Raw genomic sequence first — 20,588 nt, 5'->3', positions numbered from 1 at the left:
CCAATCTGCCTCCCCCTTGGCAACCACCAGTTTGTTCTATATGTATGTAATTCCGTTTCTGTTTCATAGATGGGTTTATTTGTGTCATATTTCAGATTCTATATATAAGAGATATCATATAATATTTCTCCTTCTCTATCTGACTTCATGTAGTAAGATAGTCTATAGGTTCATCTGTGTTGTTGCAATGGCATTGTTTCATTCTTTTTTATGGCTGAGTAATTTCCATTGTATGTATGTACCACATCTTCTTTATCCATTCATCTGTCGATGGACCCTGAGGTTGCTTCCATGTCTTAGCTATTGTAAACAGTGCTACAATGAACACTGTGGTGCATGTATCCTGTCAAACCATGCTTTTTTCCCAGATGTATGCCTAGGAGTGGAATTGCTAGATCATAAGGCAATAGAGTTGCTATTATTTTTTTTAGTTGTTATTATTAAGTTCAGTTTATGGATGAGAAAATGGGTTTCAGGGAAGTCATGTGATTTAACCCAAACCACATCATTACCACTGTAAGCATTAGTGGTTTAGTGGTAGAATTCTTGCCTACCATGCAGGAGGCCTGGGTTTGATTCCCGGCCAATGCAAGAACACTCATGTTTGGGGCTTCCCTGATGGCTGAGACTGTAAAGAATCTGCCTGCCATACAGGAGATCCAGGTTCAATCCCTGGGTTGGGAAGATCTCCTGGAGAAGGGAATGGCTACCCACTTCAGTATTCTTGCCTGAAGAATCCCATGGACAGAGGAGCCTGGCAGGCTACAATCTATGGAGTTGCAGAGTCAGACACTACTGGGCAACTAATACATCATTACAACACAAACCCAAATCTTCTGACACTACAAAGCACGTTCATTTGACTGTTTTGCAGTTTCTCAAACTTCTTGGACTGTCACAATTATGACATATATCCCTAAGGTGTAACTACCCATTTGTCTCCACCAATTCAAGATACAACTGACCATGTACTGACAAACCATGGCCATTCCAACTCCCTACAGATGCATTTCAGACATGGCAGGATCACATGATACAGGTGGCACCTACTTTGCATACACACAAATCCAGGCCAAACTAGACTCCCTATTGGAAAAGGATGGCAAAGTACAAGTCCCCTGTTAGTCACATGCTCAGCCCACAGTCTTATCCCTATTCCTACAAATACAGCACACACTAGCCCCGACCTTCACAGAAGAGGGCCTGTGGTGGTGCTGGTGCCTCTCCCCTGAGTACATACAGTTTAGAATAGGATGGAACCTATGGCTGAAGTTAAGGATATAATATATTTGGAAAAGACAATAGACATGGGGGAAAGAGGTGGGGCAAGCATGTAATACCTCCATGTAAGTTTGAGTTTGAAAATTCTTGGAGTTTGAAAATTCTGACATCCAAATAAGAATCATTAAAACAGTTCTGTTTTCCTATACAAAGCAAACAGCAGGTATTTATAGAGCAAATATTATGGGCCTGGCACTGAATTTAACACTGCAGGGAATAGAAAAATGAATGAGACATGGACCATGCCCTTGAAAAACTCACACTGCAGAGAGGGAAGTAGACACATAAACAATTACAGAACAGCATGATATGTGGTCTAATGGCCCTAGAATAGGAGTCATCACTACTATTTTTAGTAAGGAATTAGTGGGGCTATATTGTAGATACACCATCAACATCACCAATGCATAACCATGAGTGTTCTATTTTGTGTCATAAATTACCCCTAGATGAGCCACTCCTAGACTCTTGAAGTGTTCTGTTACAATATAGGACTACATTGTTTTACAAAGCAAGTCCAGTTCAGTTCAGTCGCTCAGTCATGTCCGACTCTTTGCGACCCCATGAATCGTAGCACGGCAGGCCTCCCTGTCCATCACCAACTCCTGGAGTTCATTCAGACTCACGTCCATCAAGTGGGTGATGCCATCCAGCCATCTCATCCTCTGTCGTCCCCTTCTCCTCTTGCCCCCAATCCCTCCCAGCATCAGAGTCTTTTCCAATGAGTCAACTCTTCACATGAGGTGGCCAAAGTACTGGAGTTTCAGCTTTAGCATCATTCCTTCCAAAGAAATCCCAGGGCTGATCTCCTTCAGAATGGACAGGTTGGATCTCTTTGCAGTCCAAGGGACTCTCAAGAGTCTTCTCCAACACCACAGTTCAAAAGCATCAATTCTTCGGTGCTCAGCCTTCTTCACAGTCCAACTCTCACATCCATACATGACCACTGGAAAAACCATAGCCTTGACTAGACGGACCTTTGTTGGCAAAGTAATGTCTCTGCTTTTGAATATGCTATCTAGGTTGGTCATAACTTTCCTTCCAAGGAGTAAGCGTCTTTTAATTTCATGGCTGCAGTCACCATCTGCAGTTGGCAAAGTAATGTCTCTGCTTTTGAATATGCTATCTAGGTTGGTCATAACTTTCCTTCCAAGGAGTAAGCGTCTTTTAATTTCATGGCTGCAGTCACCATCTGCAGTGATTCTGGAGCCCCAGAAAATAAAGTCTGACACTGTTTCCTCTGTTTCCCCATCTATTTCCCATGAAGTGATGGGACCAGATGCCATGATCTTCGTTTTCTGAATGTTGAGTTTTAAGCCAACTTTTTCACTCTCCTCTTTCACCTTCATCAAGAGGCTTTTTAGTTCCTCTTCACTTTCTGCCATAAGGGTGGTGTCATCTGCATATCTGAGGTTATTGATATTTCTCCCGACAATCTTGATTCCAGCTTGTGCTTCTTCCAGCCCAGCGTTTCTCATGATGTACTCTGCATATAAGTTCAATAAGCAGGGTGACAATATACAGCCTTGACGTACTCCTTTTCCCATTTGGAACCAGTCTGTTTTTCCATGTCCAGTTCTAGCTGTTGCTTCCTGACCTGCATACAAATTTCTCAAGAGGCAGGTCAGGTGGTCTTTGTAAATATTATAATTTACAAAGCAAATTATAATATTAATTTTTAAATCTCCACTGTGTATACAAAGTTTCATAAGAGACTTCAACAAAGATGCTCTTATATTAGCTAGATATAGAAACTTATGAAACATTATTTAAAGGCGAAATGAATACTTTTGACAAAGAAGTAACAAGAGGAATATGTTTGTTTCTAACAAAAATGTGACAGTATTATGTGAACCGCCCCCCCCGACCCCGGTCTCTTGGAGATTTCAAAAAGCCACTAAGGTGTCAAAGTATGCCATTACCTCTTACTTTTTCTGTCTAGAAGAAATGAATACATGTTTCAATTATATTCTTCCCTCTGGGGCAAGAGAGCTAATGTATTATTTATTTTAAAAGGAATTAAAATTAAGATGCTAGCACATCATAATTTCATCTAATTTTTCACCAATGAAAATAAAAAATAAAATTTGCAGAAAATTAAACATGTGTAGATCTCAACCACTTAAATCCCTCAATTCTGATATTAAACTTTTGAATAAGACATCTCTTCGGAAAGCTAGCTCAAAATAACAGCTGTTTTGCACCATTCCGAAAATCACAATCTTCATCAAAAACCCATGTCTTGAACTTTCTGAAAGATAATTGTTACTGGGTATTTCAACAGAAATTTGAAAGGAGTGGGATACCCTGAACTCACCTGTAGGGTAGTTGCACACAAATCTTAGTAAACAATTTTACCACAAACTCACTAGATAGATGTAATGGGCACTGCTCACAAATTCACCTACATGGCTTTTTTGATATGATATGTAATAACAGTAAAATATACATGAGCCTTATTTCTAAGCCCTCAATATGAAGAAAAACTCACTGAAGAAATCGTCTATTCCTTCCCACACAATTCTAGAGCCCTAGGCTTCCCTAAGGCATTAGTGGTAAAAATCCACCTAACAATGCAGGAGATGTGGGAGACACAGGTTCGATCCCTGGGTCAGGAAGATCCCCTAGAGGAGGATATGGCAACCCACTCCAATATTCTTGCCTGGAAAATCCCATGAACAGAGGACCCTGGTGGACCACAGTTCATAGAGTCACAAAGAGTTGGACATGACTGAGCATCTGAGCGCAACCTACAAACTTCCCAAGGCCACACAGCTGTCCGATAGCTTGCAGCATGGTTGTGAAAGCTGCTTTGAAGCTTGCTCTAAGGGTCATAGCATTGAAGCAATCCATCTCCTACACAACTATACATATGCCTGGCTTGAACAGGCAATCCAAGGGCATAAGAAAGGATGATCCACTCCTTCCCAAGGTTTCAGTTGAATACAGCTGATATCTAGCTCTGTAAACCTCCTTTGAGGAATCATGTCCACAGCATGGCGTCAGGCCACCTCTACCCCCACCCACATGTACAGTGGTCCCCCCTTCTTCGTGGAGAACATGTTCCAAGATCCCTAGAGGATGCCTGAAACAGAGGACAGTGCCAAATCTTATATATACAATGCTTTTCCTATGCATACACACCTATGATAAAGTTTAATGTCTAAATTAGAGATTAATGGCAATAACTAATAATAGAATGATTGCAAGAATTTACTGTAATAAAAATTATGTGAACGTGGTCTCTCTCAAAATACCTTATTGTATACATTTAATTCCTTTTCCATCTCAAGCGCTTATCACACACTGTGGCCATAGTTTTTCAGTTTGAGGTGTGACAGCAAAACTAGCACAAATTTCTTTTTCCTTCTTCACAGAAGCCTCAGCATACAATGTTTTCTTTCTGTATTCGGTTGAGAACTTAGACCTTTTCACTTAAAGGAAACGCTTTACAGCTTCTTTTTGGCATATTTGAACTGCAAGCATCACTACGCTTGTGCTTTGAGGCCATTATTAAGTATAAAGCAAGGATTACTTAGATGCAAGCACTGCAGTGCTGCCTCTGTCTGATAACCGAGGCAGCTACTAGATGACTAATGGGGGGGTTCCTCTGGACAAGGGAGTAATGCATGTCCTGGGAGGGATGGCTGATGTCATGAGCTTTCACTGTGCTACTTAGAAGGGTGCGCAACTTAAAATTTGTGCACTGCATATCCTGGAATTTACTATTTAATATTTTCAGACCATGTTGGACCTCAGGTAACTAAAACCTCAGAAAGCAAAGCCATGGATAAGGAGGACTCCTCTAGGGCATTCTTAACATTTATCCACAGTCTCTGTTCCAATCTGCTTCACAACCTACCTTTTATTCAGTGTCCTAAGTGATCCTTTTCATCCCAGCTTTGACCTTTGTTATTAATTATGCCATTTACAGCCTCATCTCATACTGGACCAAAAACTTGATACCATTTTCCCAATTCTGAAGTCTCGTTTTTCTCAACCCTGATTTGGCTATGCCCTCTGATTCTGTTACTTCAGAAGCTCTGAGTAACCACCTGGTCCAATCTTGGCCCCTAAACTGTCACATGTGGAGGCTCCATAGGTGAAACATGTGAAAGAACACAAGGCTGAGGTCCAAATATACAGTTTGTATGTAACATGCACACATTCATGAACACACTTAAATCACATGCTGGTTCACATGGTGCAAAAGTATGGATTGACCCCAATAAATAGAACACCAGGCCCTTGGAATCTCTCCCTCTTTCCCTCTTTTCCCCTTTATTCCCACAACCTCACTGTGTGGCCCTAGTAGTGAGACTTAACCTTAGGTAGTGAAAGTCGCTCAGTCGTGTCCGACTCTTTGCAACCCCGAGGACTATACAGTCCATGGAATTCCCCAGGCCAGAATACTGGAGCAGGTAGCCTTTCCCTTCTCCAGGGGATTTTCCCAACCCAGGAATCGAACCCAGGTCTCCAGCATGGCAGGCAGATTCTTTACCAACTAAGCCACAAGGGAAGCCCAAGTGGCCCTAGATGTGCCATATAATTTCCAGGATGTGTAATAAATCTTTTACAAATTTTCTCCTGATGGTTATTGCTGAAGTTATCTTTCAATCATAGTAAGAGCCATAAGGGCCAATCCAGCCACAACATTGGTTATTGATCAGCTGAGACCAGCACACAACAGTTATTCTACCATTGAATAATGGCATTATTTTTCTGTATCTAAAAAATATCAGCATGTGACACCAGAATTGGAACACATGACATCTTATACCACAGAATAATATGCTGGGAGCCAAACAACAGAATGCTGATTCTGTATATGAACTGTGCAAATGTTTCATTAAAGAAGACTGAAATAAGTTGTCATGGAAATTGTTCCACTCTGAGACTTACTGAATATACCAATATTGCATTTCTATACCTGCCTCATCTCCCTAAATGTAAGCCACACAGCTTTATAGGAACTATAAATTTTGTTGTAAAAGGGAAAAGGGTTGGTCTAGGTCTTTGTAATAGTTAGAAAAAGCATAAACTGAACTATATTGCTTTTTCGATCATTAAAATTAGAACCTGAATTTTTAAGTAGTAACCTGTGCTGTTTTTGAAAGTGTAAATACGGCACCATAAAATTTACTTCCTCAGTCCACCTTTCATTGTGCATGGTCCTCATTAAATTGCCTAGAGGTAACTAGAGAAATAAATTGAAATTGGAAGACTAAACACCTCCCCCATCCTCTTCACTCTGCTTATATAGGACGTAAAGGGAATGAGAACACTAAACTGAGCCCTTACAAGAAGTATGTGATCTCAGAGCTGTAACAGTCTTTAAGAGCTAAGAGAGAGGACATCAAGACAAATACGGTGGGACTTCCCTGGTGCTCCAGTGGTTAAGAATCTGCCTTGCAATGCATGGGACGTGGGTTCAATCCCTGGTTAGTTATCTAAGATCCCATATGCTGAGGCGCAACTAAGACCACGAGCTGTAACTACTGAACCTGTGCACAGCAATCAAGATCCTGCATGCCACAACTAAGACACAGCACAGCCAAATAAATAAATTTCTTAAAAAGAAAAATATGGCTCAGTGTCGCCTCCTTCTTACATTCAGTAAAGCCCAAAGAGAAATAATATGAAAGCTGAGAATGAAGGAAGGCACACTCTTGATGAAATTATTCAAAACACACCAACAGTAATTTAAAATTCAAATGCAAAAGACACGATCTTGGTAAATCACAAACCACTGTGGGTTTGCAAATGAGCTGCTGTTAAAATAGTCTTACTGAAAACCAAGAGAACTCTAGCAGCAAGCTGTGTGTGAACAAGCACCATGGGAGCCTTACAACCCTGAATTTGAGTTTTCAGTAAGCTTAAGCAATGTACTGATTTTAGCTTCTGAAGATCAAGCTTCAAAAATCATTAATCACTCTCTTGGTAATTTTTTTTTTTAAATTGAAGTATAGTTGATTTGTGTTAATTACTGCTGTACAGCAAATTCAACTATCTATATGTATGGGCTTCCCTGGTGGCTTAGATAGTAAAGAAGCTACCTGCAATGCAGGAGACTTGGGTTTGATCCCTGAGTCGAAAAGATCCCCTGAAGAAAGAAATTGCTACCCACTCCAGTATTCTTGCCTGGAAAATTCCATGGACAGTCAGACACGACCGAGTGACTAATACACACACACACACACACACACACACACACACACACATATATATGTGTATACATATATATGTTCTTTTTCATTATTTTTTATCATTGGATATGGAATATAGTTCTCTGTGCTATACAGTAAGATCTTCATAAGTTAATAGTATACAATAATGGTCAAGTGCATGGACTCTGGAGTCAGATTGCTAGATTTAAATTGTAACTGTGCTGTTTATTGGTTATGTGTCTTTGGGCAAATTACCTAAGGTCTTTGTGCCTCAGTTTTTCAGCCATAAAGTGGGGGCAATAGAATTAACATCTCCCTACAGTGTTGCTTAATCAGTATTTATACATTGCTTGGGGCGGTGCCAGGCATGGAGTAAGCTGTATATGAGTATTTGTTAAGCTAAAAAGCAGGTTCTCCTGCTGCTGCTGTTAAGTCACTTCAGTCGTGTCCGACTCTGTGCGATCCCGTAGACGGCAGCCCACCAGGCTCCCCCGTCCCTGGGATTCTCCAGGCAACAACACTGGAGTGGGTTGCCATTTCCTTCTCCAATGCATGAAAGTGAAAAGTGAAAGTGAAGTCGCTCAGTTGTGTCCGACTCTTAGCGACCCCATGGACTGCAGCCTACCAGGCTCCTCCGTCCATGGGGTTTTCCAGGCAAGAGTACTGGAGTGGGGTGCCAGTGCCTTCTCTTAGTCATACATAAAACGATAGTCTCTGGAATCCTGTGTTATTTGCCTGCAACAGCTGAAGAAAGAACTTATACTTTTAGATTCAGCTTCCCTGGTGGCTCAGATGTAAAGAATCTGTCTGCAGTGCAGGAGACCCAGATTTGATTCCTGGGTTGGGAAGATCCCCTGGAGAAGGAAATGGCTGCCTGCTTCAGTATTCTTGCCTGGAGAATCCCATAGACAGAGCAGCCTGGTGGGCTACAGTCCACGGGGTCGCAAAGAGTCAGACACGACTGAGTGACTGACATACATGATCCATCAGGTGAAAAATTATTGCCCAGCTGCAAGCCTAGGACCATGTTTTTAGAATCCCTTAAAGGCCTCTCATCTAAGCTATTCATGTTACATTTGAGGAAACAGAGGACTATGGCAGGAAGGGGACTTGCCCAAGGTAGCAGCTATTAAAATATGGCAGAGTTAGAAGTAGAAGCCTAGACATTGCTCTCTACCTACCACCTCTCTGCCTTCCTACAGCTGAGTTGTAAATATATTGTGGAAATCTTATTACATATAATCTTACTATACAGGAAAAAATCATACTAGTAAAGATGAGACAGGTTTCCCTTCCTATCAGAAAGTAGAACACCCCTGTGAAATTCTATGTGAGCCACAATGGCATAAAGCAAAGAAGCAATTACCTTAGGACACATCTTGCTAAGGGAGAAACAAAATAAATGGAGACAAAGCACAGATGCTCACAGACGCAATTCAAAGCTATGGTGCCTGATACTGTTATGCTCTGTAACAACTCAGCTTGCTGCAAAACAAAATGCTATTTTTGCTTTTTGCCTTTTTAAGTAAAAGTGAAATTCTTTTCAGATTTCTTTCAGTTAGTGAAAACAGGCACTAATGTAGGTCTTTAGTACAAGCAAAGGGGTATAAAACAAACTTTTGGAAAACTGGGGGGTTGGGATAGTACCTGTATTTACACTAACAACACAAATTGTGTGCTTAACACCTTAGAGGGCTTCCCAGGTGGTGCTAGTGGTAAAGAACCCGCCTGCAACGCAGGAGACTTATAAGACACATGGGTTTGGGAAGATCCCCTGGAGCATGGCAACCCACTTCAGTATTCTTACCTGAAGAATCCCATGGCCAGAGGAGCCTGGTGGGCTACAGTCCCTAGGGTTGCAAACAGTTGGACACAACTGAAGCGACTTAGCATACACGTGCACGCAACACCTTAGAATCATGTTTTTGCATGTGAAACTGTGGTTCCCCATGTCAGTGATATTCCTTATTTCAGAATCCTCTTACCAATATGGTGCTGTCTCTTGTAACTACATTAAATCACAAGATTGCTGTGTGCTAAGTCGCTTCAGTCATGTCCAACTCTTTGCGACCCCACACACTGTAGCCTACCATGCTCCCCTGTCCATGAGATTCTCCAGGCAAGAGTACTGAAGTGGGTTGCCATTTACTCCTCCAGGGGCTTTTCCTGACCCAGGGATCAAACCCACATGTCTCAATGTCTCCTATATTGACAGGTGGGTTCTTTACTACTTGGGAAGCCCAAATCACATTATTTCCTTCTATTATCATCTTAATCTCTCTGGGTTGCTATAACAAAATACCAGAGACAAGGAGGCTTATAAATAACGAAAGTTAATTCTCAAGTTCTGGAGGTTGGGAAGTCCATCAGTAGATTCAGTGTCTGGTGAACCCTCACTTCCTAGTTCATAGACTGCAGTCTTTTGGAGGTATTCTCACATGGTGAAAGGGGTGAGGGAACTCTCTGGGATCTCTTTTATAAAGACACTAATCCCATTCATGAGTGCTCCGCCCGCAGGACCTAATCACCTCCAAAAGGTCCTACCTCCAAATACCATCACATTGGGGGTTAGGTTTCAACATATGAATTTGGGGATTGGGGTAACACAGATATTCAGTCAATGGCAATTACACATTCAAAAACAATGCCTTCGTAGTCACATAAACTGAACCTGTTGAAGGAAAACCCCTAAGGCAATTTTATCCCTTACACTAACACTTCAAAAGATCTTTCCCTAATGACTGATTCAGATGATACTCTAATTGCAATTTTGATTTCCCATACCAGGATGTCTGCATCTTTTTAGCTTTATGATACTTCAAATATTAAATTATTAAGAATGTATCCAGCCCAAGAATTAAACATGAAAGCTAGCTCAGAGGCAATGAAGTATAAAACCAGAAATTGCTTCTTAATTCCTTTGTCAATTAAAAATAAATAAAAATAAATGAAGAGCTTGGCCTTCCAGTTTTTAAAAAGACATTTCTGAAAGTCAGGATTATGAATCCATGTGTTGTATTTCTAATCCCAGGGAGACTTTACAAGACTCATTTACTGAAAAGCAAAGCAGAGATTCTGGTGTACCGCCTAAAATGAAAACCCACTACTTTGTAAATCTGCATTTACTTTAATATTTACCAATGATAAAAACCCTCTCAGTTAACATTTGTTAAATACGAAGTGTCCAATAACAAACTCATCAGTTGAAGTCTTTTTACAGTTCCCTTACAGACCATGATTGTTTGGACTAAAATCCTATTATTTTATCACAACTATCATTATTTCCCAGGAAGTAGTGATTGAGATTTGACCAAGCATGTGACTTGCAAAAGCATGTTTCTTCCTATGCATTTCATTAATCTCAATATTTAGTGCTACTAGAGTAATAATCAATTACAATGCAACAATCAGATATCAGTAAGGTACTATGTAATAAATATGCTACTACACTAAAGAATTACTGGAAAAAACAGGTTAATGAATCATGTACATTATGAAAATCATAGATTCCGTATGTCAGAACTGGAAGATCTCTTAGAGACTGTGCAGCTAAATCCTCACAAAGGCAAGGAAGTGTCGCTTCAGATCAGTGAGTGAGTCTTGGAGTCAGTAGTCTTCTGGATCCCTCTCAAGTATACATCCAAGTTTGGGATTTTTTTGTGTTTATTTGTGTGTGTGTGTGTGTGTGCATTTCAGTAAATATATTCCCTGTTTGAGGTTCATATCAATTTGGTTAATTTCAAGATTTTTCTCTAGAGCAAATCATAATCTAACAAAGTTTCACAGCAATAAGTTCCCATTTATGAGTATTTACATTTATGGATATTGGCTCATGTTGGTTCTGCAGCCATAACACATTCATATTTGGAAGAAAAAGAAAGATAATCTGAGAGAACTTCCACATTACAGTTATTTTCCATTATTTAATAAGTGTAATGTTTCATATGTGGCTTCTTATATATATATATATTTAAATGTTACATACTAATAAATTAGCTACAGAATCCTGTGGTCTTCTGAAGACAATTATACCAGCAAATTTATTTTCAGCAAACTAAGAAACTAGGTAAAGAGAAAAATCATCTTGCAAATGGAATTGCACAGCAATGACAAGGCTTTTTAGTGACTTCATCCCTTTTAAGCTTCCCTGGTGGCTCAGACAGTAAAGAATCCGCCTGGAATGTGGGAGACCTGGGTTTGATCTCTGGGTTGGGAAGGTCCCCTGGAGAAGGGAACAGCTACCCACTCCAGTATTCTGGCCTGGAGAATTCCACAGACAGAGGAGCCTGGCAGGCCACAGTCCATTAAGTTGCAAAGAGTCAACATGACTGAGCAACTTTGACTTCACTTCACTTCAAACTCTCAAGAGCAGATAGTATAATCCTGTAGCAATCATTTAAACTTTTCCTGATTTGATTCCAACGGCTATTCTGACACAATGCTTTTTTTGAAGGACTTCTCAGCCTTGTACAATCAGTCCTTAAAACTTTACACGATGTTCCGTAAACCAAGACCAAGATCCTCACTCATATCATCAGGGCATTTTGCCTCTTAGCCTATCAACTGAACTGTGCAGCTTCTTTGCTTACATCTTCCACTTACTGAAATGAGCTGACTATTTTACTTGCCCACTAACCCACTCCAGTGTTCTTGCCTGGAGACCCAGGGACGGGGGAGCCTGGTGGGCTGCCGTCTATGGGGTCGCACAGAGTCGGACACGACTGAAGTGATTTAGCAGCAGCAGAGCAGTTTGGAAGTAACCACAAAAAAGAATTTCAAAACTGCTCAGTTCAACAAAGGGCTGTTGACCACTAGGAAATGTGCTGGGAGAGGAAGAGATGGAAAAGTAGGGTGGAAGTAAGCAATCCTAGGGCAGGTGGTGTTAGGTAGAATGGGAAATGGAGGGCGGTGCCTGGGAGACGGAGTGAGGGAGGGGGAGCGCACATCCTAGAACTCTTTGTTTACTTGGTGAAAAGTGGAAGCTGTTTGACCAGTAGGGGTTAATTAGGTTGAACATCCTAAACTGGAGGCTAAGTGTAGATTCTCGGGTGGCTCAGAGGATAAAGCGTCTGCCTGCAATGCAGGAGATACGGGTTCGATCCCTGGGTTGGGAAGATCCCCTGGAGAAGGAAATGGCAACCCACTCCAGTATTCTTGCCTGAAGAATCCCATGGACAGAGGAGCCTGACGAGCTACAGACCACGGGGTCGCAAAGAGTCAGATGCGACTGAGCGACTTCACTTTCTTTTACTTTCAACCAGATTTGATCTAGATAGTAGAGTTTAGAGGAGAGTTCCATGCCCTTAAGGGAGAGCTGCAGGCTTTAAAACTTCTCAGCTGTAGTGTGGAATTGGGCACTCAGCAGCAAGATAATCCACTACTATTGTCTGTCATCTATCCCCTTTTGTTTCAGCGTACCCCTGTGGCACAAAGGAAATGGGTAGCTGACGCTATAGTGATCTTGCTTTTGTTGACTACATAACACGTTGTCTGAATCTATTTGGGTTGTTTCTTTTCCAGCAGAATCTGTCATGCTGTCTGACATAGTGTCTGTCGGTAAGCACCCCAAGCCCCAGAGCAAAACAACCTGAGTATAAATCCCAACCCTCTCATTTATAAGCTGTGTGATCTTGGGTAAGATGCATAACCTTTCTGTGCCATGAATTCTTCACATTATGTACTATCTAAGCCTCCATGACAGTAAAAGAGTAAGTTTGCTGTGTCAAAGTCCATTCAGTGCCGTGAAATGAGCTACACTGCTTTTTTCCCCAACCATCACATATTCACTGAATGCCTATGCACTAGAAATTACAGAAAATACAATTTTTAAGACATGGAATTTGTCCCTATGAAACCACTTACTGTGAATTCTGGAATAAAGGACATGTAGTTAATGAGTAACATGCAAAATAAGCTCTCCAAGAGAGAGAGACCACTTTGACCTGGGACCAGAGTGTGGATTGAAACTAGATATCTTTTCCATTTAATCCCCAATATATTTTAGCAATACCATAGTTGTGTTTCTTCATTATTTCAGAAATTCATCTACCTTTCCTTATTTAAATGATTTTAGGCACCAACATTATAATGATAAACTCATAACTTGGACAGATGGCTCAGCAGGTAAAGAATCCACCTGCAATGCAGGAGACACAGGTTCAATCCCTGGGTTGGGAAGATCCCCTGGAGGAGGAATTGGCAACCCACTCCAGCATTCTTGCCTGGGAAATCCCATGGATAGAGGAGCATAGTGGGATACAGTCCATGGGCTTGCAAAGAGTCAGACATGACTGAGTGACAAAGCAGGCATGCACGAAAGCACAATACATAAAATACATAAGGCCTATGTTTTTGTTCATCATGTGAACTCTATTTCTGTTCAACTGTTCATTATTATCTGTTTAGGAAATACTATATTTCAAGGAAATTATAAAAATACAGTAAACATTTAAAAACCATTTATAACTCTGAGATAACTATCATTGACATTTTGGGATCTTTTTCCCCATTTTTTTCTAAGCATTTTTACACTATTGAGCTAATGTTACGTAATTTGCTTTTTAAATAACTTTTTCCTCTTAGTTTAAAATATATCACAAGAAATAAAAATTCCATATAATTGTACTATCAGTTAACCCCAGATGACATTTTTTTAATTACACATGTAATTTGAAAAATCAAATGTGTAATAGTGCATCCTTCCATTGCACAGATATCAATATCTTTGCAATATATGCTATATAATATGCCAAAAGACCTTCAAATAGGTTTTCAATTATTTGAAATTACAATCAATGCTGTGTTTAATATTTTTATCATCACATATCAAATGAAAATGGCTGAATTTTCAACCAAATTTGCAGGATATGTTTAGAATAGTATGACTCAAAATATAGGCTATTTGAAATACAGGAGCTTCACTTTTTGTGAAACTCTGCTTCACAAAAACATGCTTCAAAGCAGCTATAGCAGAGGCCTCTATGATTGCTAATCAGGAAAACACTGGCATATGCATTAGGATGCCAAGGAGACAAAAATCATACAATACTTAAACAGAAGCCCCTTTTTGAAAGCCACAAAGGCAGATACTACAAATTACAAGCACTGGTTTTCTATTGAATTGTTTCTCAAACAGATAACTCAATGTTATGTGATCCACAGTAATAACAGGGACAGTATTCATATTATGATCATTGGTAATTAACTTGAGCAGCTCAGAAGAGGGTAACTGAAAAATAATTGCCTGTTGCCTGAAGATAATAAACAGCCTGAAAAAGTGATGTAAAGCTGAAAGAGGAACTCACTGCAAAGCATTAATGCAGGAAACAGAAGAAAACATTAGGAAAAAAAAATCCTCATAGATATTTAAGAAGATTTTGTACCCATAGAAGAGTTAGAAGGGTATAGTTGTAAAGCAAACAGTTTATAAACATTATAGATACAATTGTCAGAATAAAAAATAATATACTGCCTCAAGATAAGGTCTAATAGCAGAAGGAACATGGCGGGGAATCAAATTAGATGTCTGTAAATCCCATTAAAGAATTTTTTTAGAATATTTGGGGAAGAGTAGAAGGAGAGAGAAGAAAGATAAGAAAGAAAAGTTGTGAGGTATCAAGAAGAGATACAGGTGAGTCAAAGTCTTTCTAATAGAAGTTCCAGATGGTGAAGAAGAGAAAGGAGAGATTGGAAAACATAATTTAAGGTGTAACAAAAGACACACTTCCCTGAGCTGAAGACTATTGTTTCAAAGCAAGATACTGAAAAATGGCACACTGTGGTATGTTGTCTGCCAGAAGGACCACTATTTTTGCCCTCCTTGTATCTGTGTCCCTTTGCAATGTGACTTTGAAGTTCCTCCCATCAAGGAGCCCCTTCGAATCTGACTTGGTTTCATGGCTTACCAAAGATAGCCAGTGCTCAGTCACTTTAGTCATGTCCGACTCTTTGCAGCCCACCAGACTCCTCTGTCCACGGAATTGTCCAGGCAAGAATACTGGAGTTGGTTGCCATGCCCTCCTCCAGAGGATCTTCCCAACCCAGGGATTGAACCCACGTCTCCTGCATTGCAGGTGGATTCTTTACCACTGAGCCACCTTGGAAGCCCAAAGATAGCCCACATTTCACCAATAGAATGTGGTACAAGTAACACTGTGTTAGTTCCAAGCTCTGTCTCATGAGGCCTTGTGTGCTTCTACGTTTGCTTGGAACCATCCCTCTGATTACCATGTGAACAAGCCTAGGCTAGTCTGCTAACAGGTAAGATGTGACACGGAGCAGACACAAGCCATTACATCTGAAGCCTTCCTAGCACCCAGCTGACCTACCAGATTATCACAGACACATGAGTGATCCCTCCTGAGACCAGAAGAACTGCCCAACTGAGCTCAGGACAAATCGCCAACTCACACGCTTGAAAGAGCCAAAAGAACTACCTATACAGAAGTCTGGTGGAACAGTATTTTAGGCAAAGGAATAAGTATGTGCAAACACCGTGAGGTAAGAGCATGCCTGCCATTTCTGAGGAAAAGCAAGGAGGTCAGTTTGGCTAGAGTGGCATAAGTGATAGAGGGAAGGGCAGGAGATGAAATGAGAGGAGGAGTGTGGTAAATTGTAAACAAGGCCACACATTCTTCTACTTTCTATATCCTTGCCCTTGCAATGTGATATCACAGATCCTTCCCTCAAAAAGTAGACTCTGTATCTCTGCTCCTTGGATCTGGGTTGGCAATGTGGCTTACTGTGGCCAAGGAGATATTAGTAAATATAATACAAGCAGAGACTTGAAAAGCACTTGTGCATCAAGGCTTGCTCTCTTGCTGTTCCTGAAGTCCCTGACTGCCATGCAAGAAAATCCAGGCTCTTCCACTGGATAACGACACTCAGTCACTCTTGTCATCTGAGACAACACCTAGTCAGCCCCTGGACATGTGAGGCCATTCACTGCACTTGCAAATGCATGAGTGATTCCAGCTTAGATCAGAAAAGTTGCTGAGCCCAGCCCAAATTGCCAAACCAGAGCTCAATAAATAATTTAAGCCATAAAATGTTGAACTGTTTTGTTATACAACAAAAGTTAATTGATGCACATGATTTAGTTATGAGAATAAAGTGAAAATCATGGGAGAATTCAGAGACAGGGAATAAAAGTTTAGCTGTCCTAGCTGGCATTGAATTCTTTATCCACAATATGGAATACTATTAGATATTATGATAATGCCCATATCCATCAGAGGAATCATTATGTATGATCAGCTATAGCCTTGCAAAATGTATTTCTTAAATCATAAGACTTGAAGGTCAAAACTACTTGACACGTAGACTGCAGAATGGATGCTGCATTAGCAGATATAAAAACAATATGAATCTCATTGTACATCTCCATTTCAGTCCAGTTCAGAGCTCTTGGATGGCCAGGTACTTTCTCTCCTTTCTCAGTGTTTTGAAAGGAATCTTTTATTCTGAGCAACAGATCTCAACAATAAGCTTAAAATATTCAGTAAATCATGTTGTAAACAGATGTGCTGTCATTCATGCTTTATTCTTCCCTTTATACAGCACAAGAAGAGTAGATTTAGCATAATTCTTAAGGGGCCTAGGATTTTCAGAATAGTAATTGAGCATTGGCTTCAACTGAAAATCACCAGCCGCATTCAGTTCAGTCCAGTTCAGTTCAGTCACGCAGCCGTGTCCAACTCTTTGTGACCCCATGGACTGCAGCACACCAGGCCTCCCTGTCATCACCAGCTCCCAGAGTTTACTCAAACTCATATCCATTGAGTCAATGATGCCATCCAACCATCTCATCCTCTGTCGTCCCCTTCTTCTCCTGCCTTCAATCTTTCCCAGTATCAGGGTCTTTTCAAATGAGTCAGTTCTTCGCATCAGTTGCATTAGACTCAAATAAGTGAGCCAGCCTGTCCTTTGAAGCTTTAAAATCAGGCCTTGGCCTCTCTTCTCCAGCTATGAAAGCCCAGGATGGCATCTTCTTCTTATAGAAGGCTATTTCATCTACACTGAAAATCTGTTGTTTAGTGTAGCCACCTTCATTAATTATCTTAGCTAGAACTTCTGGATAACTTGCTGCAGTTTCTGCTTCAGCACTTGCTGGTTCACTTTGCACTTTTATGTTATGGAGACGGTTTCTTTCCTTAAAACTCATGAACTCACGTCTGCCGAATTCAAGCTTCTCCTCTGCAGCTTCCTTCCCTCTCTCAGCCTTCAGAGAATTGAAGAGTTAGGACTTTGCTCTGGATTAGGTTCTGACTTAAGGTTGTGGCTGGTTCGATCTTCTATCCAGATCCCTAAAACTTTCTCCCTATAATCAATAAAGATATTTTGCTTTCTTCTCACTTGTGTTCACTGGAGTGGCACTTTTAATTTCCTTAGAGAACTTTTCTTTGACATTCACAACGTGGTAACTGTTTGGTGCAAGAGGCCTAGATTTTGGCCGGTCTCAGGTTTCAACATGTCTTCCTCATAGAGCTTAATCATTTCTAGCTTTTGATTTAAAGGAAAAGACTTATGACTCTTCCTTTCACTTGACTGCTTATAGACCACTGTAGGGTTACTAGTGAGCATAATTTTAATATTATGTTTCAAGGAATGGAGAGGCCAAAGAAGAGGAAGTGAGATGAGGGACCAACTTTGTAACAGTCAAAACACACATATTTATTGATTAAATTCACTGTCTTTTGGGGGCATAGTTCATGGTGTCCCAAAACAATGACAATAGTAATCAAAAACCACTGCTCAAAGATTATCATAACAAATAACAATGAAAGAGTTAGAAATATTACAAGAGCTACCAAAATGTGACACAAAGACACAGCGTGAGCAAATGCTGTTGGAAAAAATGGCACTGATAGATTTGCTTGGGTTCTCACATACCTTCAATTTGTTTTAAAAAAATACACAATATCTGTGAAGCATAATAAAGTGAAGCAGAATAAAATTAGGTATGCCTATTACTACACATATACAAACACACACACACTACATTTTCTTTATGTTTGTTCATCAATGACACTCAGGTTGCTTCTGTATCTTGGTGAATAATTATTGTGAATTATTGTGAATAATGCCAAAATGAATGTGGAAGTGTAGGTACCCCTTTGAGATTCTGATTCCATTTCCCTTGGATATATACCCAGAAGAGGGATTACTAGATCATATGGTAGCTCTATTTCTAATTTTTTGAGAAAACTCCATACTATAGTGGCTGCATCATTTTGCATTCCCACCAGCGGTGTACAAGTGTTCCCTTTTCTCCATATCCCCATCACTACTAGCTGTCTTTTGTCTCTCAAATAATAGCCACTCTAACAATTGTGTGGTGATATCCCATTATGGTTTTGGTTTCCCTGACAACTAGTGGTCCTGAGAAACCTTTCGTGTATTTATGGACCACTTGTATGTCTTGTTTTGAGAAAGGTCTATTCATGCTTTTGTTCATTTTTTCATGAGTTTTTTCTTTTTTGTCTTGTTCTCCACCCCCCTCCCCCACCCCCGCAGCACCACACAGTGAGATCTTAGTTTCCTGACTAGGAATCGAAATGGGATCCCCTGCAGTGGAAGTATGGAGTCCTAACAACTAAACTGCCAGGGAAGTCCCTCTCCTGCTTTGTTTTTGCTGAGTTGTACGTGTTTCTTATACAATTTAGGTATTAACCTCTTCTCAGATACATGATTAGCAAATATTTCCCCCATTCCATAGGTTGCCTTTGCACTCCATTGATTATTTTGTTTGCTGTGCAAACAAAGCTTTTTAATTTAATATAATTCCATTCATCTATTTTTACTTTTGTTGCCAATGCTTTTTCTGTCATACACAAAATATCATTGCCCAGACCAACATCAAGGAGATTTTACCCTAAGTTTTCTTCTAGGACTTTTATGGCTTCTGGTCTTACATTTTAAACTTTAATCCATTTAGAGTTGATTTTTGTATACAGTCTAATATACAAACACATATTCTTCTGCTATAAATGGAATGTCCTATGTATGTCAGTTAGGTCCTTTTAGTCTAGAGATCAAGTCAGCTATTTCTTTATTGATTTTTCTTTTTGGATTTTCTGTCCATTATTGTAATTGGGGATACTGAAGTCCTTTGCTTTTATTGATTGCTCTTAATTTTTGCCTTCAAATCTGTCAATATTTGCTTCCTTAATGTTCAGTTCAGTCGCTCAGTCGTGTCTGACTCTTTGCAACCCCATGAATTGCAGCACGCCAGGCCTCGCTATCCATCACCAACTCCCAGAGTTCGCCCAAACTCATGTCTATCGAGTCCATGATGCCATCCAGGCATCTCATCTTCTGTCGTCCCCTTCTCCTCCTGCCCCCAATCCCTCCCAGCATCAGAGTCTTTTCCAATGAGTCAACTCTTCGCATGAGGTGGCCAAAGTATTGGAGTTTCAGCTTTAACATCAGTCCTTCCAAAGAACACCCAGGACTGATCTTTAGAATGGACTGGTTGGATCTCCTTGCAGTCCAAGGGAATCTCAAGAGTCTTCTCCAACACCACAGTTCAAAAGCATCAATTCTTTGGTGCTCAGCTTTCTTCACAGTCCAACTCTCACATCCATACATGACCACTGGAAAAACCATAGCCTTGACTAGACGGACCTTTGTTGGCAAAGTAATGTCTCTGCTTTTGAATATGCTATCTAGGTTGGTCATAACTTTCCTTCCAAGGGTGTTAGGTTTATAATTGTTGTATCTTTCTGTTGAATCACCTTTTATCACTATATAATGACCTTCTCTGTCCCTAGAAATAGTTTTAGACTTAAAGTCTATTTTGTATAATATAAATTTAGCTACCTCTGCTTTCCTATGGCTACCATTCACATTTCACTCATTTCATACCATTCACCATCCCATATCTTTTTCATCCCTTCACTTTCTGCCTTTGTGTTTATTTAATTCTGAAGTGAGTCTCTTGTTTGCCATTCCCTTCTCCAGTGGACCACATTCTGTCAGATCCCTCCACCATGACCTATCCATCTGGGGTGGCCCCTCATGGCATGGCTTAGTTTCATTGAGCTGGATCATTGAAAACACAAGAGAGTTCCAAAAAACATCTATTTCTGCTTTATTGACTATGCCAAAGCCTTTGACTGTATGGATCACAATAAATTGTGG

General features: G+C 40.3%; 1 non-coding gene across 1 annotated transcript; it reads left to right on the top strand.

The window, feature by feature from the left end:
• The first annotated feature begins 520 nt into the window (after positions 1-520).
• On the top strand, positions 521-591 carry TRNAG-ACC (transfer RNA glycine (anticodon ACC)). Its single transcript has one exon. It is a non-coding gene; the product is annotated as a tRNA-Gly (tRNA).
• Positions 592-20,588: the final 19,997 nt, after the last annotated feature.

The sequence above is a fragment of the Bos javanicus genome, chromosome X (genome assembly GCF_032452875.1).
Source record: "Bos javanicus breed banteng chromosome X, ARS-OSU_banteng_1.0, whole genome shotgun sequence".
NCBI classification, from domain to species: Eukaryota; Metazoa; Chordata; class Mammalia; order Artiodactyla; family Bovidae; genus Bos; species Bos javanicus.
Note: the sequence above shows the minus strand (reverse complement) of the source record. Positions and strands in the feature narration are given on the sequence as shown.